The following is a 26,196-nucleotide window of genomic DNA, read 5'->3' on the forward strand; positions in this document are numbered from 1 at the left end:
AGGCTCCATGCAGGGAGCTCGACGGCAGACTGGATCCTGGGTCTGCAGGATCAGGCCTTGGGCCGAAGAGAGATGCTCAACCACTGACTCACCCAGGGAGCCCTACAAAATTTTTTACTTGTACTAGGATTTGGGTCATTTCTGTCATTGTTCAGATGCTGCTAATTAGTTTCTCTTCCTCTCATCTTTGAGGTAGGAAGGGGCAGCAAGCTGGTTGCTTTGTATGACATTTCTGTTAGACTCAACTGAGCAACTGTGAATGCGTGGGGCTTGCTTACAAATGGCAGATATACCTCTGCTGTGTCTTGAGAGCATACCAACCTTTCAAGCACATGAGACTTCAGGCTATTTCTAATATTAGATAATTGGTAGACTGTGTGATCCTACCAATAAAGTTGAAAATGGGCTCTAATGAAAACATCTGCCTGGTAAACATTTCAAAGTGATATTTTCCACTTCTTTCTTCATCTTTCCTCTCACTGGAAACTCTTGGCATTCCAGAACTCTCTGTGCCACGGTCTTTGTCGTGTCTGTCAGAGTATTATTTTCAAATAGGCAGTGGTGAACCTGTTTTGGTGGCAAAGATAATTTTAAAGGATTAAAAAAAACATCCCATGACATTCTGGATATCATAATTTCCTACGGTGTTCACAGCTTTAAAATGCTGATCTGGGACTTATTTTATTTTACTTTATGTTATTTAATACTTTGGCAGCAGTGCCGTACAGCAGGTACTATGCTAAGCAGTTTCCAAAGGAGTCCATACTCATTTCACCTTCGCAAAGCTACACGTGGTAAGCACTATGATTAGCTCCCTCTTACAGATGGTGAAACTCAGGCAACGAGAGGAAACAACACACCCCGAGTCTATGTACTTAATCCCTGCGCCGCCTCTGTATTCAGCGTCGCAGGGGCAGCAAAGCTATATTTCAAAGAGTACATCAAGCTTTGAGGCTAATTTTTCCCATATGAATTTGGGTGTCTTGCAGGATATCTTACTAAACTTCAGAGAAGTTTTAATTTTGTAGTTTTCTCTTAAAAATTGGAAATTGCTCCTAATTGATAGTTTTAACTTTGAGCATGTCAACTTTTTTGAGTGGAAAAGAGTTTTCTCTAATATTAAAAGCTTTGTCATATTCCTCCCCTCATCCCCTCAGATAATTTTAAAATTAAAAAATAGGAAATAGCAGCCTCACATGTACCCATCTACCTCTGGGATCCCTGCCGGATGCGTGCAGGCTGTTAGACACTCGACTGCTCAGGGCCTGGGGGGAGGGGTTGCAGGTACAGGACACCCATGTTCTCAGCGCCATCGGTGGGGACGGGGGCTGGTCCCTGGGGCCCTGGAAGGAGAAAGCAGATCCTGCAGCTGCCGCACGAGGTCCCTGCTCTTGCCACAGAAGCCCTTGATGGCTGCTGGCGCTTCAAGGACCAGCCTCCTGAAGGAGAAGCTCCAACCTTCTTTCTCACAGTTGGCCAATCTAGCGTGCCTTGGACTCCAGAAGCCGGATCTGCGTGGTACTAATGGACCTGCTCTGTGACATGAGCTGACAGGGTGAGCAAAGGGGTCTCAATCACTTGAAGATGAGGTGCTGAGTGGCCATTGATGGGTGGAGATTTATTTATTTATTTATTTATTTATTTATTTATTTATTTATTTATTTAGAGTTCAATTTTCAACATATAGCACATCACCCAGTGCTCATCCTATCAAGTGTCCCCCTCAGTGCCCGTCACCCAGTCACCCCCACCCCCGCCCACCTCCCTTTCCACTACCCCTTGTTCATTTCCCAGAGTTTGGAGTCTCTCATGGTCTGTCTCCCTCACTGATATTTCCCACTCATTTTCTCTCCTTTCCCCTTTATTCCCTTTCACTATTTCTTATATTCTATGGGTGGAGATTTAAACAAAGAAGACACTTGGAAAAACGACGACGATGACAACAACAAAGAAATAATAAAAAAAAAGAATGAAGAATGCTCTAGCCATGCTTTAGGAAATGATGCGACAGCAAAACCATAATTTTCCAATGAGAACAATTCACTAGCAAGGGACAAAGAATCCATAGCACTGAAACAAAGTTAGTGATCGGTAAGATCAAATGGAAGAACAATTTCAAACAAATAGTGAAGAAATGAGGTGAAAAAAATAAAAATCACGAAAGAGAAGGTGGGATAAGAAATAAGAAAGACAAGTCCAGGAGCTCTAATAAGCAAATACCATTCCCAAAGGAGAAAAAGTAAGGAGTGGAAACGAAGCCATAACAGTAGAGAGCACATGAACATCACCGTGCGTGCGTGCCCATGTGTACGTGTGTGCGTTAGTCCCTGTGCTGAACAAACACTTGAATTTTCAAATCAAAAGGGGTCATCAAATCTCAAGAAGAATTAAAATTAAGAATGCTCTCAAGTAAGCATATAATTTTCCCCTACCTCCTCTGCATTATGATCTATTTTAGATGAGTACACTGAAGGAGGAAGATTTTTTTTTTTTTTCTGCTTTGCAAGGAAAAAAATCTGTTTAGGTCCAGTGTAAAGTACTTTTTCACAAGGTGGGATTACAGCAATGAACAGAACAGATTCAATTCCTGCCTCAGAGCTGACAGGCTGGTGGGGTGGACCAAGAAGTATGAAAATGGCATGTTCTCTACCCCGTAATAGCAGAAACCCCGGGAACTATGGGCCTGTAAATGAGGACCACCTCTCTGAGACCAGGAGGAGGAGCACCCATTAGCCAGATGAAAAGAAAGCGTTCTAGGAGAGGTGAGGGAGCGCATGGGGAAGAACTGGAGGAAGTCTTGCTGGCAAGATTCAGGGAAAGGAGTTGGGGCTGGGGAAGCAGAGACAGGTGAAACAAAGCGTTAAACTGGGGCCAGATCAGGTATCGAGTGCTTTCTATGTTTTGGGCACCATTCTGGATATTTAATCTTCGTGATGGCTGTACAGTGGAGGCACATCCCCATTTTTCAGATGAAGAAATTGAGGCAAGGAGAGGTTAACTAACTTCATCAAGTTCACCCAGCCAGTTAAATGGCGGAGCCAGGCAGTCTGGCTCCAGAGCCCACACCCTAAGAATGTTGACAAAGGAAGGATTTTATTTTTCAGTACTGGTTGACCTTAGGAACCGTATCTGGTGGTTTCAGACATAAGAGGATAGTCTTTGCTAAACCACCCTCACGCAGCCCCACTGCAGTAGCTGACACACATGCCCGCCTGTCGCATCTGTGGACTTATCTGAGTGCTCTTAAACCGTGGGTAAATGATCCCCAGGCTGTCTTTAGGATAATTAGAAACAAATGGAAAATAGTTCTCCTATATTATCAACAGCATATCAGCAAAACTTGTGTCTTAAAATGTGCATTCAATTTCTAATATTAAAAAACATAGTTAAAGCCATATGTTGGATATTATCACGCATCTTTGTGAAATTAGTAGGGGACCCATTTGAATAACCATTTTGTTTAGATCAAACTTACTGGAGGTTTTTTTTTTTTTTTTTAGTCTTTCCTCCCCTTTTCCTCTGACCCCTCTACAAATCCAAATATGAAAGGAAAACTCTGTGTTGTGTGTACATATGTGTGCATGCGCATACATGGGTGCCTGCAATGGGGTTAGACTGTCAAAAAAACCCCAAAGCCATAGGTTTGGAAGACTATAGTTAGAGAGGTGGGTGAAGGGTAGGAAATCCAAGCAAGAATATATTCAAAATATTCAACAAGAATATAGGTTGTTGGTAATCAACACATGGTGAACCCAAAAAAACTCTTCATTTATTATTATTTTTTTTATTTTTCTTTCTCTGGCCTAGAACCTTGGTGGAGGAGAGTGCTGGTCTATTTTGTCTAATCTTCTAGTTATTCCCCTAAAAGCCTAATGACCATATCATGTAGCTCTAGGAGAAAGCCTTTTAAAATCTCTGCCCAATCAATGCTTGGGAAACTTTAATCATTGTTGTTTTGTTAATTTCCCCGTTTAAGGTCATCATACGTAAGTAAACACTGGTTAGATTGGATTTTCTGAAATGAGCAGTCCCTCAAAAGATATGCCTTCAATATTACCTTCTACTCCTAAAGAATAAGAATCTTGAAAGGAGTTACACTGGTTTATTTGGGAATACAAAATGTTAAACAACCCTTTTATACCAACCAGTGAGCCATTCAAATGTTGTGCAGACATGAATTCACACTGGGAAGAAAATCCATCAATATCATCAACCAGAATGTTAGAAAGCAAGAGTCCTGTGGATTCCTGCAAATTAGGAAAAAAAAAAACCCATAACATTTTGTAACATATTAGTTGGATTTCCATAGAAGATACAAGCAGAAAAGTAGGTGACTTAAAAAAAAATTAAAGGATAAAACCATATTTCTGATCATTGAAACTGAGAGGGCCTTGTGAAACACAGAGTTTAGCCAAGGTAAGAAAAACAAAAATCAGGAATAAACATAAAATCAGTTGATTTAGTCTGTCTTAAGTAAAATTGAACAACAACAAAATCTCTTGATTGTAGGAGCTGAATCAGCAAATAGAAGAAAAATCTCCCAAAGAATCAACCCTATATTTACAACCCACTTGAGGTTTTTCACTCTGACAGACTAGTCACTAAGTATAGACAGTCCTCCCACTGTTGGTTTGTACAACTTTAAATTTGTCTCTTTCTTTGGTCTGGGCACCAGGATATATTCTAGGGTCAGACTGTGTCACTTTGTGCTTTTTAATTGATGCTTCATCTATAACAAAGAGGCTAAGATTTTCCATGAGAAGTTTTCTCACGCAGAAACCTAGTGGAAACTCACCTCATTCTCATTGTCTACCAGGGGGACACAGAAATTGGGCTGGTGAGGCTAAATGCCATTGGGTTTGGGAAATATGTATGGGGTAGCTACTTTGTGTACAATACTTGGTTAGATGTAACAAGATAAGCAAACCGTATTCCTTATCTTCAGGGCTGTGTACATACTAATGGGAAGCTAAGACAGGTGAATATTCCAGTTAGAGACAAGCAGGGCTAGAAAAGAAAACTAATAATTTTTTTTAAACACTAAAATATTGTTTGTGTTCAAAGAAGGGAGTAAGAGCATTTCCAGATGAGGGAATCTGGGAAGGTGGGATTTTCTTTAGACTTCAGGGAATGAAGATTTTTTGAGGCAGGTAGTCTCAGAGGAGAAGAGCATGGGCAAGGACACTCGTAGAAAAGGAAGCTCTTGATGGTGCACAGTGATGGGGCCATCTGGGGGTGGGCCCGGCAAGTGGAGGGCACAGTGATGGGGCTCGCGGGGCAGGATAGCGGCACTGTGATGGGGTCAATGGAGATGGGGACAAAACTGATGGGGCCAGCAAGGGGGGGGTGTGCAGTGATGGGGCCAGTGGGGGGAAAGGGGTACAGTGATGGGGCCGGCAGGGTAGGGCCAGTGGTGCTGAGGAATGGTGGGTTGGAGCCATTGGTTCAGAGACTCAAATGCCACACGGAAGTGGTTATAGGGGGCATTTGAGACCTGAATTGTAGAGAAGGTAGAGCTAGAAAAGACTGCCTGTCTTGGTTCAGAGACCACCCCTGTGTCAAAGATGTACAATGCCAACAACCAAAATAGGACTTAAAGGGAATACCAAACTTTGCTTATCTTCCCAAGGTAAATTAAAGGGACCCAATTCATAATCGCAGTCACCTCTCTCCTACCTTGATTTTTTTTCTCCTCAAATTCCTCCTCTTTAAACTTTAAGCACCTTCCACCATCTGCCCCCACCCCTGTTCCTGTTCCTGAGTGTAGCCTCTCTCCATTCTCTCTGGGTCTAGATCTTTCCAGGTAGGCTGTTGGCATTTCTCTCCTGAGTCTCTTCCCTCTGGCCCCTCTATCTTGTCAATCTTTGCTCATTTTGAGGTGGAAATTTAATCTAGCGGTAGTTCTCTCATGTTCTCACGTCTGAAGAATGTGAATGAGACCCAAGATAGGGTGGAAAGGAAGGGATAGATGGCAGAGAACTTCAGTAGCAGAATAAGCAATAGGATTTGGCAGCAGATAAGGTGTAGAGCAGCTGTCAAAAGCAGCATCAGATTTCAGGTGAATGGTAGGTCGTTGCAGGTAGAGGAAGCTTGGAGGGAGGATGATGATTGCAGTCTCTGTGGCTGGCGTATTAAAACTGAGGTTGGTTTAGATGAATATTACAGATGATAGCATTTCAAGAACAGGGAACATTAGTCTAGCAAAATGTTCAGATAAAAGTTTAAGGGTTCAGTTTTCACAATAAGACTGGGCATTTAGGTGGGTGAGATTTTAACAGGGGGCACGATGAGTAAAGATACTGTGAAATGCCAGTCTGTAATATTTGGGCTTTATCCCATAGGCCATGAGAAGTTGCCAAAAGTCCTTGAGCTACAAATTAACGTAAAGATAGAATTTTTGTTTTTATGAGATCAGAAAGGCCATTTGGAAGGAGGCTAGACTGGAGGAAGGAAGAAATGCAAGGAGGTTCGTGCAGTAATACAAGGGTGAAGGAGTGGGTTATGAATGAAGGGCTTGTGAAACTATGTTAGTAACAGTGGGAATGGACAGGAAGAAACACCATGAGACATATTTTAAAGGAGGGAGTGTGTCAGTCAAGAGTGTGGTTCAGGGTTCCAGAAGATCCTGTTCAAGTTTCCCTTCTCAGACACTTCTTTGCTGTGTGATCTTGGGCAAAAATAGTCATTCAGTACCTGTCTGAGCCTCAATTTTCTTAGCTATAAAATGAACATGAATAGTACATTATCACATCTCACAGTTATAAGGATTAAAGAACATAAACCACGTGAAGTTCTTTTTTTTTTTCTAAGATTTTATTTATTCATGAGAGACACAGAGAGAGAGGCAGAGACACAGGCAGAGGGAGAAGCAGGCTCCATGCAGGGAGCCCGACGTGGGACTCAATCCCAGGACCTGGGATCACGCCCTGAGCTGAAGGCGGCACTAAACCGCTGAGCCACCCAGGATGCCCAACCACGACATGAAGTTCTTAACACAATATTGTAAAACTAGTTAAGAATGCATTTTTTTCTTTCCTTTTGCTTGCTTTCTTTTCCATTGAGGCACTTTATTACATCCCTGGAAAAAGAATCCTGGGATTTTCCCTCCTGTGTGTTTTCGTCTTCCTTATTCATAGTCCATGATGCCAGCGGAGGTTGTGTCAGTACAACCAAACCGATAGGACGGGAGCAAAGTATTTTGCCATTTTCCTAGATCTTTGAGTGGTTCATCAAATCTGGGGCTGATCCCTCCACTCTTGTTTAACCTGCCTGTGAGGTCCACAACAATTTTCCCAGCTGTGTAATCATCCAGGATTTCAAATTCACCAAAGTAACCGTACTTCATCATCACCGTTAGAAACTGGACGATGACTTTGGAGCATGGCCTAATAAGTACGTGGCATTTACCTTTCACTTCAGCATTGTTATCAATGCTCCTGAGGACCTCTGCCGGGACATTCATGTGCATCATTATGGCAGCACAGAAAGATGGCAGAAAGAGCAAGGAAAGCATTTTATTACTAAAAGTACAGTCTTTGGCAACAGTAACGGTTGTGAAGAGTGGAAGAATCGGCAGGACAAGCTGCCTAATTGAATAAGAGTGAAAGGAAAGGGGTCCCTAATGACAGCTTTTGAACTTGGGTTACTGGACGTGAGACCACAGAAACAGGGAAGTCAGGAGGGGGAGCTGAGAATGACGAAGAGGCTGATTTTGCCATGTGGAATGGAGGAGGCGGCCTTGCCTCTATCACCAAGAAGGAGACTGTCCCCCTCCCTGAGCCCATCTTCTGGGCCCTTAGCAGTGGCCACCAGCCTATGAATGGCCTTCTGGGTCATTCTTCCCTTTCTTGGACATTAACACATGTACATTGCTGAATAGCTCTATCAGCCCATTTCCTGCCAGTAGAATCCCAGAAGTCTGACCGCCTTCCTCCATTTTATCCTGGCCTTGTCCCCTCCAGACCAGGCTGGCACTGTTTCTACTGAGGTGGGTGGTTAGGTCCACAAGTCACATGCCTAATCTCTGGGGCAAATAGTTGTTCAGGGACACAGGAGTTTTCTCTAGAGTGTGCTGTCAGTTTTTTGCATCATGGATAGGCCGAGTACTTTCCAATTTCTCAAGTTCTGGGTCCTTTTTGTCTCTTCAGTTTATCTTTCTCCTCTTGTATCTTGCTAGAAGCAGCAAGGAGAAACCAAACTGTGCCATCCACACTTTGCTAAGAAATCTTTTCAACTAAATATCCACTCATCACTTTTAAGTTCTACTTTCCATTCCAGGGAACATAGTCCAGCCAAGTCCTTTACCACTTTCTAGTAAGGACCACCTTTCCTCCAGTTTCTAAGAACATGCTCCTCATTTCTCTGTCAAGCATTCACATTTCTAGCAACATTCTTTTCAATGTCATCTAGGTTTTTTTCTCTCATGCACTTAAGAACTCTCCCGGCTTCCACTTATTACCTTATTCCAAAGCACTTCCACACTTTAAGGGATTTGTTACAGCAGCACTCTACTCCCCAATACCAACATCTATATCGTTTGCTGAGATTGCCATGACAAAGTACCACAAGCCGGGTGGCTTAAAGAACCAAATGTATTGTTCCACAGTTCTGAAGGTTAGAAATCATAATCCACGGTGTAGGCAGGGTTGGTTCCTTAAGGGCTGTTAGGAAAAGAGTTGCTCTAAGGCTCTCTCTGTGGTGGCTTATAGATAACCATGTTCTCTCTGTGAGAGCCACATTCTCTCTCTTCATGTGGCATCCTCTCTATGTGATACCTCTCCCTGCATCCAGATTTCTCCTTTTATGAGGGGATCAGTCATATTGGATTGGGCGCAACCTCATGACATCCTTTTAATTTCATTGTTTTTGTAAAAACCCTATCTCCAAAGAAGGTCACATTCTGAGGTACTGGGGATTGGGACTCCAACTTTTTTTTTTTTGAGGCACACGATTCCATCCATAACAGTTGAATTATGAGAGTCGATCAAGGGGGTTTTATAACCAAGTGATTCACTTGTGGATTTTCTAAGTCAGTCTTGTGGCTTTCAGAGCATGACAGTTTTTGACATTTCTTATCTGTTTTGATGAGAGCCTCCAAGTCCAGGAGGAAGCAGGCAAAGAGATCACATTATGCCTTTTGTTGATGATGGGGGTGGGCGGGGAAGGGGAGCACTGGAATGGTAAAACGGGTTCATTTTCCAGCCTTGCCATATATGGGTCTCCTGGCTTCTAACAAGATAAACCTCCAGTGATGAACTGATTTTCCATTTCAGTGTTTGCTCTGCCACAGTAGAAGCCCCTTCTGCATGAAGCTCTTAAGGACATATAGAATTTATATCTCTTAGTAGAATTTAATCACAAGACTGTCTAGGGATCTGCTTCCGATTCTTTCATGTGCAAAAGTCATCATTTTTCCTGGCTATTTTAGAGTTCAGGTTGGAGATGACCTTATAAAAATGGCAAAATATGCTCTTTACGGTAGAACAGCAACTGAGCACTTGTATGATGTTAAAGAAGATTCTAACCTATAGAAAACTCCTGAAATTCTATCGTATTTGCATTCTAGTAATAACACTAGAAATATTAACTTATGAAGCATTTTCCCCTCACATCATTATACTCTAAACTATGAATCAATTTAGTCGTTTGTTTTTCTTTTATTTTTGACCCTTGTTCTGTTCGGCTTTCATTTTATTTTTCACTGTTCTATTTACTTCCTGTTCTATGCAAAAATGAGGCACTTGACCAGAAATATTCAAATCTATGCGCATGCACACGGAAAAGAGTCTGCTTATTATCTATGAAATCTGGATCAGACGCTTCCTGATTGTCTGCAACATTTTGTCAGACTCTCCGTGAGTCCTGTCATCTGGCACAGATTCTCTCCTTCATGGAAGGCCTTCCCAAGCCTGTGTCTGGTTTGTCAGCTCCCATCTTCTGACTGACAGAGCCGACTTACTCTGCATTGATCGTCACCCCCTTTGCCATGCCAAGGAAACAGATGGAATGAAAGGAATAGGAATCAATAAGATTAAAAAAGTTTAATTTCCTTGGTCTTCCCGCAGTATGCCACCTTCATTCCAAAGCTAGAGTTTTCAAAGGAATGAAATACAGCTCCTTTAAAGAAAACGAAGGGTGTAGAAGCCTCTTGATTGCTTTGGAGTTTGCTCTGCCACAGCTTGACTGTTTTCTTCTTTTTCTTTTTTCTTTCCTTATAATTACAATATTTATTCTGTATATAATTTTTCCTCATATTCACTTTTGTTTTGACTGCATGCTAGTTATTAAAGATGAGAGATACGAAAGAGCCAAAAATCTATGTACGACTATATCCCCTTAGCTTGTGAAGCATAGTAGAAAGAGCACAGCCTCTAAAGTCAAACAACCCCCGTTCAGATCACAGCTCCATGACTTACAGATTCTGTGAGCTTTGACAATTTGTTGAGCCTCGTTGAGCCTCAGTTTCCTCATCTTTGAGAACACCAATTTTACCATGTTGTTGGAGGTTCTGCAGTGAAGCACACAGAGCATCTTGAACAGAGCATGATACTGTGTTGACACCCGCTGATGGTAGCCATTTATTTACTAGTCATTGGTGGACTGTTAAAACGTTGAGGTTGATGTAGAAAACAAGGAACATTTAATATGGAAAAACTTCAAAAAGATAGTCATGAGATTTGATTCCTTTTCAATTGGATCAGATAATAAACTTTTTGGCACAAATAAAGAGACTGAGAGTAAAGTTTTAGGCACATGCTAAAAAATGTTTATAGCTTTTAATGGCCTCTGGGGTCCCGTGCTTGGAAATAGTTGTCTAACATGTTATTCAAATTAACACCATATATAAGCCCAATGCTTCTGGTGGGATGTGAGCAAGAAAAGTATCTAACGACACACAAAATGCCAGTTGTATACCATTGTTATAAAGCCCTGCAGAAACATGTTATAGCTACTTTTGTTAGAATATTTGGTTCACTATTGTTAGTCGAACTGATAGAGAAGACAAGGATAAACTCTGTCAGAGATAAACGAAGCCAGACACTAAAGTGGTAAGGACAGATTTTAGTTAGTCATATACTGTTGCAAAAGAGAAGAGGGCCCAGCATGAACTGAACTCCACTTCAATCTGTACAGAGTTGACCTGGCATTTTAATGAGAATGAAGGAGGAAGGAGGAGGTGAATGGGGCTCAGTAGAGTTAGGGAAGTAAAAAGTTACAGAGCCAGTTAGTGTAAAGGCTGATTGGGCCAGTTGTGTCCATTAGCTAGCAGTTAGCAAAGTCAGGGGTCTATCCCCCCACAGAGGTGAGATATGCAGGCCCTATGGTCCTCATTTTTACATTCCAAAGGAATGGCTTTCTTTGAGAAAGACACTCCTAAGTTTGTAAGAGATACTGATACATCTCAAAGAGACAGAAGGAGGATTTGCAATCCTAAACTCCCTTGAGTATATGCTCTAAGAAAAAGTGGTCCAGGGCTTATCATCAGGCCTTGGCTAGAACAGGAAGTAAATGGCATGAGACTTGCCCTCATGGAATGGCTATTATGCAAAAGACAAGAAATAACAAGTATGGAGGAAAGGAAACCCATGTGCACTGTTGGTGGGAATATAAATTGACACAGTCACTATGGGAAACAGTATAGAGTTTCATCAAAAAATCAAAATTAGGGATCCCTGGGTGGCGCAGCGGTTTAGCGCCTGCCTTTGGACCAGGGCGCGATCCTGGAGACCCAGGATCGAATCCCACGTCAGGCTCCCGGCATGGAGCCTGCTTCTCCCTCTGCCTGTGTCTCTGCCCCTCTCTCTCTCTCTCTCTGTGTGACTATCATAAATAAATAAAAATTAAAAAAAAAATCAAAATTATAACTGTCATATGACTCAGTAATTCCACTTCTGGGTATTCATCTAAAGAAAATACAAACCCTAACCTGAAAGTATATATGTACCCTCATGTTCATTGCAGCTTTATTTACAATAGCCAAGACAGTGTCCACTGATGGATGAATGAATAAAGAAAATGTGATATATATACAGATGATATAAATCATGATTGACATATTATTAATATAAAAATTATTATATGTTATCTATATAATAATATATAATTCAGCCATAAAAAAAGAAAAGGAAATCTTGCCATTTGTGACAACATGGATGGACCTTAAGGGTATTATGCTAAGTGAAATAAGTCAGACAGAAAAAGACAAATAGCTATGATCTTGCTTTGTCACTTATACGTGGAATCTAAAAAAAAAAAAAAAGATATCAGCTCATGGATATAGAGAATAGATTGGTGATTGCTCAGGTGGGGGTTGGGTAAAATGAGGAAAGGTGGTCAAAAATACAATTTTGTAGGTATAAAATAAATAAATCCTGGGGATGTAATGTACAGCATGGTGACTATAGTTAATAACAAAAAATAATTTGAGTCTAAATACCTAATGTGATAGATTATCAAGTAACCAAATTATGTATTGTGTAAATGTTTTATAATATATATTTATATAATTTATTTAAAAAGATATGCCAGAAAAAGAAATTTAACAGCATTGTATTGTTGGATTCTGTGTGTGTGTGTGTGGCATTAAAGTGCTTTTAATTATCTTTAAATTCTTCCATGTTATTTTTTTATTAAAAAAATACTTTTATCATCAGATATAATCACTGTAAAATTTTGTGAAATTCCTTCAAATATTGCTTTCTAAATGAAACTCACCTGCTCAAAGTATTTTTTAAACTGTAAAGTGTAATAAAAAATAAAAGGGATTACTATTATTGTCACTGGAATTATTAGTGTCCATGGACCGCATGTAAAATCATAAAAATTTAGATCTGTGCTTGACTTATACTCAGGTTTTGTTATGGCATGTACATTTTTTTTTGAAGAAGGAGTGCAATTTGAATACTATTATCATTGAACAACTACTTTGTGTTCCTTAGAAACACATCACACGGAATTCAAAATAGAAACAGGTTAGATATGGTAAAATGTGACCCACATACATCGCAACTATATCTGAGTGAATGCAAACAGGCAGAAAGTCAGTCTCTGGCAAATTGTCAGGGTTTTCTTTCTTCTTCTTTTTTTAAAGTTGCTTTTATAGGTGAATACTCCAAGGTTTTCCAGATGCTTAAGAGATGTATCTGAATATTACCTGCCCTTTGTGATGTCCTCAGAATCACAAATTCTTCCTGTTGAGACATCTAATTAAAGGAAGCAATCCTCTATGTGGATAAACAGCATCACTTGTCTCAATCCTTTGTAAAACTGCCCTCTCAAAGTCTCCTTTTCTCTCAAGAGCCTCTCTGCCTCACTCCAACAGTCTGCTCTTTGCGGCTTCATTCTTTGGATGCCCTTTGGTATTCGTGTTGCATCTTGTGGCTTTACCATGAATAGCTATTCTTTGAACTTTCTCCTCCACTGCTGATGGCTCAGCTGTGCACAATTTGGGGTTGTGCAGGATATTAAAGGGTGGACAGCATCTTTAGAATGGTTCATGGACCTTGTTGTAGGCGACAATAAGCATGTGAGGAGGGAGTTGGGAGTTGGGTACCACAGGAATCTTCACTGGGTGCCAGGTGTTAAGAGGCCTGTAGAAATAGATGAGGATTTTCATTATTATCTTACTAGGCTTTATGTTGGGTGGTTGAGCTTCCATAGAAATGCTCATAATGCTCTCATTGCTTGAATCAAGGTTAAATAGACAAATGCATAGTAATGTCCCTGGCCCCTTAAAGCTCTCTTAGGTCCTTTCTAACAATCTGCCACATAGAGCAATATGATTTTCCTGGGTTTATAATGGTCGATAGCTATTGAATTCATGTACGAATTTCAACTGGGATGTTATCTGCCAAATATTTACAATATATGCTGAAAGTCTTACATCAATATGTGGGTCTGATCTTCAGATATACATATGTATTTTTGGTAAAAAATCCAAAACAACAGTTCCCCTAAAACAGAAAAATAGAAGAACACCAACAAAAAGCCCCAAAGACCTGACTTCTATATAAGAAGGAATAAAGGTTTTTGAAAAATCATCAGATTTCACAATATCTGGATACTAATTTATCAACATAGGGTATGAAAGAAGGAGCTCAAACTAACAATTATAATGTGGTCAAATGAAAGATTTCACTATTAAAAGATGAAACAGTTGAAAGAGGAAGATAGAATCCTCAGTAGGCTTCATTGAGCTTGTCATATGAAAAGCACTCAGGACAAGTATAAATTCATTTATTTAACATGTATTGATATGCCACTACTATTTATGCTAGGCACTGGGTGAGGTATATGGGGATGCCAAGTTGAATCACACACATAACGTGTCTAAAAGATGCAGAGGGAAGATCATGTTGAAGGCTCAGGGTAAGACAGCCATCCACAAGTGGTTAGAGCTTTGGGCCTTCTAGCCGGCCAGTTGTATAGGATCACTAAGACTTCTATTTACTTGATAATAGTCATATATGAGTGTCATGTCATGGGGTGGGGGAGGTTTCTGTAGAGGTTAAAGGAAAGAATGAATTAATGAACAGGAGACATAGGATCAAAATGTTTCATTTTCACCATCTTTTCTAGCTGAACTAACTACAAGGGAGAACATCATGCTTAAGGATTCACTGGGAGGCAGTCCTAAGGCATAGACATAAAAGGAGAAAAAAATGAATAAAGAGCAAAATAAAATAAGTAGAAGATAAAAAATTAAAGAGAATGTGACAAGATAAAGAATGGCAAGAGTTCTATGACTGAAGATGGAAAGGGGGGTTCAAGCTTATGGGTGCTATCTCAACTAGTACTGGGTTTTGTGGTCTAATAGTTTCAAGACTAAAGTTGTAGTTTCAATAAGATTTCCCATTTCCTAGACTTCTTAGATATTTCAAAGCATCCCATCCTTAACTAAGCACAGTGCATTCACCATAGAATGCACTGTCCCATGGTTGTTGCAGTTATTTGGCGTTCAATCACCTTTAAGTGTAGAGGACACTTAAAATTAAATAATCCATGAAGTCATCTAGGAAATAAGAAAACATGTGATTACCATGCATTTTTTAGTGAGCCACAGAATCCTTGCTGTTTCAAGCCAGTTCGAGTACATGGAAAAAAGCCTTTCGTAATAATTCAGCTGTAATAACATGCCTCATTTAGAATGTATTAGGAATACACTTCTCTCACTGCTTACTTAAAAAGAAAGAATATATCAGGAAATTATCTCTTCATTTGAGTTTATTAGAAAATTGTGTATCAATTATGCTCAATAGCAATTAAATTTCTCCCATTTATCATGCTATACCTTGAATGAGTAGTCAAAGAGGACATGGTGTCAAATGTATATATTACAAGGATAGTTTGAGTCATATGGTGGGATGCCTTTATCACAAGAGCCAGAAGAACTTGGAATCAGACTCAAATTCTGATGATTTGTGCAGCCCTGAGACCTGGTGGTGTAACGCGTGGTATAATCTCTTGTCTTGCCTTGTGTGTTAGAAATTGTTTGCCAAAGAATTCTTCACTCTTGTAGTTTTCTTTATCTAGGCTCTGCACAGCGCATGTATACCGTAGGATTTTTCACTGTTGATCTTGTGCAGCTGTTTGCTATAGAAACATAAGGAGGGGTTTTGAAAACAATTGATTTTTAAAAGAGATTGGGGGCTAGAAATGCTTTGGAGATGTTAGTTAGTCTTCCCATTTGAATTTAAAGCAGCTCTGAACAGCCAGTTCATTGTTAGGTGTTGTGATTATGAATGGGGCACCTCTGTGTGAAACTATCAAGTTCCTCTTAGAAGACCTTCCAAGCAGAAAATAACCTTTCATTTCCTGGCCTTTACCTCCCCGAAGGGGGGTGGGGTGGGGTGAGGACGGTTGCAAATAAACCCAGCTTTATGCAAACCCAAGAATATATGGTGTAATTGGTTCTTTGGATTGGCCAGATTTAACTACAGGAAGAGTAGTCTCTTGGCCAAATCACCTAGAGTTCATCAGCCGACTATTCTAGAAATTTAATGATGTAGTCATATCCTTTTGTTGTAATCTTCCTACAGTAAATGATCTCTGTCATATCCTTTGTTTTAATCTTTCTACGGTATTAATACCCAAAGCATGAAATATAACTGAACAATAACAAAATCGATGAATAGTTTAGAGATGCCATTGTTTACCAGATGCTCTCATCTCATTCTTTTTTCCTGAATATACCTGTGTCATTTAGTTCTACTAAAATTATTTTTGGGGGGAGTACGTTTTTTATGATTGCGCTTCTGAGTCTTGCCGCTTGTATTTGATTGCAGTTTATAGTCTCCCATCTATTAACTTTCTCTGTTGAAACTGTAGGGAAAGGCCTGTGTAAGTGCAGTAAATTTTAGATTTTTTTGGGTGTGTAAATTTGATAAATTTAGCAAAAGTTACCAGAACTTATTATACATATGGATAAAATGGTTCAGTTTAGTAGTCACTTTAAGAGATGTTAGTTTTTTACTATTTTTGTGAGGAATAACTTATATTCATTAACATTCTTTAACATATGAATCATAGTTATTTTAACTTCCTTGTTCATTTATTGGCAAATTTCTTCTGACTGACTTTTCCCTTGACTATTCATCACATTATCCTGTGTAGTGATTTCTATTTTGGATATTCAGGATGATGGGTAGTTGAGATTGGGGTTCTGCTATCTTTCTCCAAAGAGTGTTAAGTCATAGTGTAAAAAGCAGCTAGATTATTGGCAGGTTACCTTAGGAGGCTGGGTTTCTCTTTTTTCAGGGCGGGTCTATTTTTAGTATTTTCCTAATCTTAGAGTGAATCCCTTACGTTCTGGGAAGTAATTTTTACTCCAAAGCACAGTCCGCTGGGGTCTCCCCAGAAATCCAAGATGTTTACCGAGTCCCTCAAACTTAGAAGAATGTGAGTTCAAACTCTGTCTCCCCTGTGCTGGGTAGCACCTGAAAGTTCTGCTTGGTTCAGTCTTCCAAGTATTTTTTTCACCTCGAATTCCTTGAATTCCCAACTGTGCATGTGCAGCTTAGGGCTCAGCCAAGAGTTCAGGAGAATTGATAGGCAGATTTTTAGTTCCCCCTTTTGTTTGTGCTTCCTTATAGCCTGAATCCCTCTTTTACAGCTGCTCTGACCGTATCATTCACCTTCTTCTGACTCTTCATATCCAAAGGACAGTAAGTTTCCGCTTTATTTCTAGAATATGTAGTATAGACCGAGGAGTACCTGCAGGTGATAAGCCTAATAAGTATGTATTTCACTCAGTGTGGTTCCATTGTTCCCAAGGGTCAAAACCTCCCCAGTGTGTGCCTTCTTTTGGCCACATTACGTTCAAAAAATATTCAGTATCTTGTCCAGAGGCCATAATTGTTATCTGCAGGAGTACAGGTTATTCCTATACAAGCTGTCAGAACTGGAACTCTAAAAAAACCCCATTTTGTTTGTGTCCTTAGACACAATTACCTTTGGAAATTAAAAAATAAGTAAATAAAATACACACACGTGTGTGTGTGTGTATGTATACATTTATACATATGTATAAAACTAAATGTGTTTTTAAAAAATTTATTATTTGTGTGTGTATGAGAGAGAAAGTCTGTTCACAAGCCCAGAGAGTGGCAGGCAGAAAGAGAGGGAGTAGAGCAGAGAGCCTGACATGGGGCTCGATCCCAGGACCCTGGTACTTTGACCTGAGCTGAAGGCAGATGCTTAACCGACTGAGCTACCCAGGCGCCCTAAAACTAAATGTGCTTTAATCATTTTCAGGGTATATGCAGAAGCCCTTTAACCATTATGCCATATAAAGGACTTACTTAGATTTGGATTTCTTTCTAAGGTTATATAATAAATATGCCTACCTTTGGTCTAAAGCTAAACCCATGATTTTTCTGCAAAACATGGCTTTCCCCTAATGTTTATCTTAATAACTAGCTCCCAGTTGACCCTAAACCCAAGAATTTCTCCTTATAGCCTCTCTTTTCTTTAATCCTATCATCTGAGAGGCAGGAACAGCAAGGACAGTGCATAGGCTAAGTTTGCTATCTTCGATCTTGCTCTTTCTTTGCCTAGCCACATAGTCTTGTAATAAGTCATAAAAATGCTTAGATGAGTGTCTGGTACAGAGTAACTGCTAAATAAATATTTTGTGGCCACTAATAAAAAAATAATCAATCAACTGGTCAATTATTAGTCTTTACATGTCATCCTGTCCTTCTGTTTCCTGCCCTCTCCCAGACTGAGCTCCTACTCCCACCGCTGTAGTAACCACCTCATTCTCTCCATTTCTACTCCCCCTCACAATTCTTTCCCCACCATACAGCCACACTGAGCTTTTCAAATACAGTGATCATGCCACTCGGCTCCTGTAATACCCTCCAGTGGCTTCCATTTGCTTTTGGCACAAATTCACACTTAAATCTTTACCATGACTATATGGCTTTGTACTACATAGGCTCAGCTTTGCTCTTAGTCCTCATACTGCAACAGCCTCCTCTCTTTTCCATGCTGCAACCACATTGGCCTCTTTAAAAAAAAAAAAGTTGCTATTGCTAGAATTCACCCATCTTTGATTTCCAACTGGACACTTATACTATCTCTTTCAAGTTTCAGGTTCATGGTTATTTCTTCAGGGTAACTTTCCTTTTCTAACCCTCCCTTCTCAATAACCTGGTTCAATTAATCTAAAAACTTGTTTTTGAGGTGATGAATAGAGTTGATAGGTCTCTAAACAGGCTGACAAGAGGAAAGACCCAAATGACTAATACCAGAAATGAGAAAGAAAGAGAACATTGTTATGGGCCTTGGAGACATTAAAAGGATAATAAAGGAAATTTATAAGGATCTTTATGGTCATAAATTGGACAAATTAAATACAGTGGGCAAATTTTTTGATGGATGCAAGTTCCAAAGTTCACTCAAGAATAAATGGGTAGGGGCGCCTGGGTGGCTCTGTCCATTAAGCCTCTAACTTTTGATTTTGGCTCAGGTTGTAATCTCATGGGTTGTGGGACTGAGCCCCTCATCAGGCTGCATGGTTAGCGGGGAGTCTCTCTCTCTCCCTCTCCTCTTCTATTCCCTCCCCCGCCCCCCCGCAACTCTTTCTCTCTAATAAATGATCTTTTTATTTTATTTTATTTTATTTTTTTAAGAAGAAACAGGTAACATGAATAGTCTTAGAGTCTATTTCAAAAGTTGAGTTCCTGGTTAAAAACCTTACAACAAAGAATACTCCTGGCCCAGATGGCTTCACTGGTAAATTCTGCCAAACATTTAAAGAAGAGGTAGTACCACTCCTACACAAACTTTTCCATAAATACAAGAGGTAGGAATACTTTCCAACTTATTTTATGAGGCTTGCATAGTTTCCGACAAGAAACATGTTATAATTATTATCTTTATTCTTCTGTCATTTTTTTCTGACTTGCCTTCAAGATTTTCTCTTTATTTTTGTTTTTCAGCTGTTGGAATAGGATGTGTCCGAGGTATGTGAGGGTTTTCTTGTGGGTGCTACCCGTGGTGTATATCATGTGCAATGTTCCCTGAACTTGTTGGATCTGTGGTTTGATGTTGTTCATTATTTTTGGAAAATTCTTGGCTCTTATTTATGAAAATATTTCTCATGCCCCATTCTTTCTTGCTTATATAGGGATTCCAATTACATATATATTAGACCTCTTACTATTGTTCTGCAGGTCTTAGGTTCTTTGCTCTGTGTTTTTCATTATTTTTTCCTTTAATGTTTCAGACTGGGTTGTTTCTATTGACACATTTTTAAGTTCACTTTTTTTTCCCAGGCTCAGTGGTGCTGAATCTACTGAAGACCTGATTGGAGACATTCTTTATGTCTTCCATGATTTTTATTTGTAGCATTTCCATTTGTGTCTTTCCTTTAGTTCCCATCTCTGTTGAAATTCTCTAACTGTGCATGCACGTTGTCCATTTTCTCTAAGAGCCTCTAACGTAATAGTAATTGTTTTAAATTTCTTGACTGATTGTTCCAAGGGGGTCATTTCTGAGTTTTCTGTTGTTTCTTGTCTATGCCTTTGCCATCATTCTTTTCCAATTTCCTTCCTTACTTTTTCTCCTGTTTTTAAATTCTTTCCTCACATTTTAGGGCCCTCATATAAAAAGAAAGAAACTGGTGCTCCTGAGTGGCTCAGTCGGTTAAGCCTCTGTCTGCCTTTGGCTCAGGTCATCATCTCAGGGTCTGGGATTGAGCCCTGCAAGGGGAATCTCTGCTCATCAAGAAGTCTGCTTTTCCCTCTAATTCTGCCTCTCCTCCTGCTTCTGTGCACACTTGTGTGCACATGTGTGCACATGCACTCTCTCTCTCACTCTCTCTCAAATAAAATTTTTAAAGAAGAAAGAAAGAAAGAGAAAGAAAAGGAAAGAAAGAAAGAAAGAAAGAAAGGAAGGAAGGAACGAACTTGGGGCACCTGGCCAGCTCAGTGGAAAGAGCAATGCAATTCTTGATCTCAGGATCATGAGTTTGAGCCCCATACTGGGTGCAGAGATTGCTAAATAAATAAATAAATAAATAAAGAAATAAATAAATAAATAAACCTTAAAAAAAAAAGAGGGAGGAACTTATATTAACAAGAGAACTTAATAGTATTTCTTTAGTAGACATTTATGGGTACATTTCTATCTTTAATTACAAATATCTCTCATTATTGAGTGTCTCCTAGGTCCTTAGATAATTTCATGAACTTCAATGTCTCTAAATATCAACTGTCTACCCCTAGTGCTCCTATATTTTTCCTGGATCCTGGACCTCTATTTCCAGAAGGCTACTAGATCTCTCCATTTGAAATTGTAACTGACTTCAAGTCTAACATGTCCAAAACAACACTGATCATTTTTCCCCTAAATCTCTGCTTGTACCATCATCCTGGTTATCATATTAGAATCTTCGTTATCACTATCATCTCTTTACTTACACCCCTTATCAGTGTATCCTTTAAGTTTCCCTTGAATCTGCTCATACTATCACTGCCTCAGTCCCCAAATTAATAATTATTTCTTGTTTATTATAACATTTCTACACTTTGCCGAGGTTTCTGTATCATAAGAAAGGCCACCAGAATTTCTGTAGTGTTGGATCTACTGGTCCTCAATCCTTACCCTGTTTTAGCATTTTTTAAAGGATCTGTCATTATTCTTTATAATAAGCACTTTTATTGCTTGAATAATATTACATGAAAATGATTTACCATGAGTTCAATATGATCTTATCAATTTTAGAGATTACAAAAAAACCATGATCATTACCCTTTGTAACTTTTGGATTATTTTTTTACGATAAATCCCTATGAAGCTTATTATTAGCTTAAAAGGTGTTAAGGCTTTGGTACAAATTGCAATGTGCCCTTCAAAAGAGTTGTTGGAATTTGTGTTGCCACCAATAGTGACTGAGTCTCCTAGATCTCTGCTCCCTTATCAGAATTTTGGCATTATCGTTAACAGACCAGTTAAAACATTTCTTTTTTACTAGCAAGGACTTCTCAACTGATGTCTTTGGCTCCAGGCTGTTCAATATATTTTCCATACTGCTACTAGAGCTATTTTTCTAAATAAGACCTTTATTTGATTATGTTCAGAATTCCATTCCAAAACCCAGATTGCTTCCTGTTGCCTATAGAAGTAATCATTGCACTGAGGGCCTTCTGTCCTCTGGGGCAGCTACCTTCCTAGTCTATGCCCTCACTTAATAATCCTGTTCAAAAACCTTAGGTAGCTCCTGTTTTCTACAGAAGAAAGAATAAACTCATTGTCATGGAATTTGACACCTTTTATCACATACAGAGCATCAGTTGTGTATTCAGTTCAACTGACTGTTCAACTGAACATGGAATTACCATGTTCTTATTGTTAATACTATTGATGTGTCATTTGCTTCTTTAATATCTCATGTTATTATTCAGCTTTTCATGCATGGCTGTCTTGGTATCCCTTGAACACAGTTCCCCTTCTACTGTAGGATCTTACTACACACTTACTGTCTCCTGGGCCTGTACTGTTCCCCACTCCTGCCCCCAACTATCTTCCTGTTCTGGATCCTCAGCTCTTTGCACATAGTAGACATTGAATATATACTTATTGAATGAATGAATGAATAAATAATTTTCCAGCCAAACTGGAGCAGTTTTAAAATTTTGTGTTTAGAAGTGAAAATATCATTATTAAGGAAATATCTTTATGATGCATCAAGAAGAAAAAACAGTGTTCTAGTTCTCAGCTTGGATGGAGGTCACGGGCAGGGATGGGGTGAGCACACAGAATGATTAGAGTCGAGTGTGCTTGCTGAATCCTCAGTTAAACACTGAGGTCCCTCCCTTCCACCCCAAAGCAGTGAGAAGATTCCATAGCCTCCATGGAATTCATTTGGAACACCAGTCAATTATTTGGTGGTGGGAGGGTGGCAAGGAGAGGTGGGGGTTGTGTGATCCATATCTGGTGACTCAATAGTGAGTGAATTCAGGAAGCTTTCTCTGCATTAATCAAAGTGAGGGCAGTTACCATTTTCAGGCATATTCCTATCTTGGCTTTTTAATCATAAAATGTTTATTTAAAAGTCAACAGTGAAGATCATTTCCCTCTTGCCAATTCTTGTTTTATCTTACCTCGGTCAGAAGCACTTAAGGGGCAAATTCATAAAATGATTCTTGAGGGTATATCCTATTCTGCCTTCAAAACAGAGCAAATACTTTGTGAAACGGTGTTGTTTTGGGGGCAGTGATATACATACTGTAGCATTTCATTAAATCCTTTTCATTTATGTTCTTCACTCTGTGAAGGTTACTGACAGTTGATTTAAAATATGTATTACTTTAGCGGGTAGGAGTACATAAAATCACTAAATCAAATTTGCCATGAACATCAACTCAGAAAAATTAAACATGTGGACAGTCACCAAGGACAAAAGGCCAGCACACTCCCATTTATTTTCTCTTCTTGAGTTGGTGCTAAGTGACTAATTCTTCTTGCTTTAAGCATGACTGTGAAGTTTCTATTGGAATCATCTCTCATTTTTAGTGGCTGCTTCAGAGAGATCAGAGTGAGCATTATGGAAAAAAGTGTTAAAGACCTCTTTTGAAAAGGTACAGGGAAATCAAAAGTGTATTTTATAACAAAAATAATCAATGGGCTTCTTGTGTCTTTTTGTGTATCTTGCTTGAGCCAGCACATTTTCCTTCTGACAAGAGTCCTTGGCAGTACTTTGTTCTGTCAAACAGGGAATGCCAATATTCACATATTGACGAATTGTGAAATATCCTTTTTATCCCTCCTTTCTTCCTTTGCCACTGCCTCTTTTTTTACCTTTACAATGTCTGACATTTCGTTGCACGGAATCCCAGGAGTAGGTGAATAAATGTGCTTGTAAAAATCAATTAAAAAGGAAAAGCTACTTCTCCTCCATGCTTCTTTGCTACACTTCGTGGCAGCCCAAATACAAAAAGGGTTCAAACAACATCAAGGCTTGCAGACTCATCCTTCACAAATGAACCAGTTAAGATGAGAATGTTAATTTAAGTGGCTATGGATCACCACCACTCTGTTAAAAAAGGTGCTAATACACTTACTTTTCAGCAAAGTTCTTTATTTTGAGAACTTCCCGTGCTCTAGGCGCCATGCTAGGTATTGGCATTACAGGGCAACCTCGGCCCAGAGCACTCAAAATTGGCTGCTGGGGGAGAGGGGCAGGCAGATGAGCCATTAGAGTGCAGTGTGGTGTGGATTGTGAGCGTTCAGGCCCAGGGCACTACCGGTTAGGACAACTCCAGGATGTGCGGGACCCCAGGCACATGTCTGGACAGGGACTCAGCCAATCTAACCAGTTTGATTAAAACACATATTACAAAATCATATGCACATATGTATGAGCTCACAGGAGGTATATCAACTTCCTGATGAACACCTAGAAGAGTGGGAATAGAAGAAGTACGTAGGTATTTGTTCTGTGTCTAATCAGTGCACTGGAAGGTTCTTTGTACTTCCAGGCACCATTTCTTCATGCTCTTTATTGTCAAATGAGCTGTTTCTGACTAATTTGATATTCCCACCTCGAGGAAAAGATAGATAGCTCTGTAGTTATCACTCACAACACCATGACTGTTAGGTACTGTTGGAATTAAAACAATATAGATTTTTGGCTTCTGCCATTCCCTAACACCAGTTATTTAATGCTGGTTACAACAATAATCACGATGCTCTGGCAACTACCAGGCCCCCCATGAGTACTGACTTCCCAAAAGCTGTTACTATAATTCACTGATGACAACAAATTTGAGTCTTATTTAGAGTTTGCAGGAAAACGTGAATGATAATTTGTTTTCTGATTGTGTTAAATTTAACATTCAGGATTTCATAGTATGAACATAGAACAACATATCTTCCAAGCATATCTTCTCTTTGGGCCACAGTCACTGCGTTTCTAGAGTATCCTCTCTTTCAATGTTGATTGTACTTATGGCATGTGTATATCTCCACCAGTGAAATATGAGGAGTGAGGGGCCCATGGTTAAGCAAAAAGAGTTATCCTGTTAATGGAAGGAATATCTGTTCCTCATGTTCCTCATTCAGCACCCTTAAATTGACCCAAAGCACTATGATACTAGCACATTGATCAGAGGCTAAAAGAACATTGATGAGAAGGACCTGTTTGTTTATTTTGTTTATATTGCAAAGCAAAGAAAGCCCTCAGAAGAGATAGGTCCAAGCACTCTTGGAGGATTGACACATGGTAGAAATTTTGAAGGTGGAATGACCTTCTTAGTACCAAGACTTGGGGAGCACCTAGAATAAAGAATACCTGCCGTTACCTCCACTGCTCTCAGGTGCTATAGGTCAGAGGCAGTACCATAGTTAGGACATAAATGAGAGAAAGAAAGAAAGAAAAAAAGAAAGAAAGAAAGAAAGAAAGAAAGAAAAAAAAAAAAAAGAAAGAAAGAAAAGCCCACATGGAGGGCAAAACCACAAAACTTTAGAATTCCAGAGCTCTGAACCTATCCTGGATCCCATGGGGAGTGAGAGTCATCCCAAATCAGCATGTCAGCATCACATCTGGCTGCTAAAGCACATGCTATCCTGTAGCAGAAATATTGTATTGGTCAACAGGAACATTTTGCTCATTAGACCGCCTTTCTGCAACCAGAGCCCAGCCATAGGGCCCTCAGAATTACTTAGGACATGTGACCAACTCACCTCTGGGATAGTGGGTAAGAGAGTGCCTTGCAGGGAAAAATAGGAAGATCAGGCCCATGTACGTCTAGGTCCAGTCTCAAGGGATCACACCTAGATGGTATTGCATATTCCAGGTGCTGGAAGGCCATTTGGGAAAATTTCAAGGAAAACACTACGAAGTTCAAGATCCATGGAGACCATAGGGCCTGGGAAGTGAACTTCTTTGTTTGAATCTAAAGATGATACCGATTGATATAAGAGCAAAGATGTAGGCATCCAGTTAGCCAGGGGGAAAAGAAGACCAGGCAGTCTTCCTGAAGGAGTTTTCAGTTGTGTCTTGAAAGATTATGTGACATTAGGTAGCTAGATGGGAGAGGAAGAACATTGAAAGTACAGAGGACTATGGGTTTAAAGCACAGAGATTGTGAAACCACACATTATACTGAGAAGCTATAAATCAATTATTGTAGCTGCAGTGAAGAGGTCATGCAGCGCCTTATTATCCCAAGTGTGGTCTGCATTAGCGCAATGTTGGCCCAGTGTCACCTGGGAACCGGTAAGGATGCAGTTCGGGGTCCCAGCCTAGATCTGCTGAAAATTTATATTTTATTTTATTTTATTTTATTTTAAGATTTTATTTATTCATGATAGAGAGAGAGAGAGAGAGAGAGAGAGAGAGAGGCAGAGACACAGGCAGAGGGAGAAGCAGGCTCCATGTGCTGGGAGCCTGACGCGGGACTTGACCCCAGGACTCCAGGATCGTGCCCTGGGCCAAAGGTAGGCACTAAATCACTGAGCCACCCAGGGATCCCTGACAATTATATTTTAACAGAATCTCTCTCCTCTTCTTTCATATAAAATTGGATATTTGAGAAGCTTCTAGGTTTCTGAAAATGGGATTGCAATTGTGGGCTGAAGTCAGATGCCAGATTTGGATTTTACTCTATAGAGAAGGAGGACTCATTGTATTTCAAGCAAAGGATTAAAACGATCACATTCAGGTTTTAGAACAGCGGGGTAGCTGCCACA

At 39.8% G+C, this 26,196-nt stretch overlaps 1 long non-coding RNA gene across 2 annotated transcripts in view; it reads left to right on the top strand.

Annotated features, from left to right (window-relative positions):
- The window catches only part of LOC144306213 (uncharacterized), a 402,455-nt gene that overhangs the window by 2,924 nt on the left and 373,335 nt on the right, over window positions 1-26,196 (top strand). Inside the window, exon 2 of one of the 2 annotated variants that reach the window (XR_013373229.1) lies at window positions 17,111-17,162. The exons of the other annotated variant lie outside the window; for it this stretch is intronic. This is a non-coding gene — a long non-coding RNA (uncharacterized LOC144306213). The remainder of the gene's footprint in view (window positions 1-17,110; window positions 17,163-26,196) is intronic. 2 annotated transcript variants of the gene reach the window in all.

Source organism: Canis aureus, chromosome 36 (assembly GCF_053574225.1).
Source record: "Canis aureus isolate CA01 chromosome 36, VMU_Caureus_v.1.0, whole genome shotgun sequence".
Taxonomy (NCBI): Eukaryota; Metazoa; Chordata; class Mammalia; order Carnivora; family Canidae; genus Canis; species Canis aureus.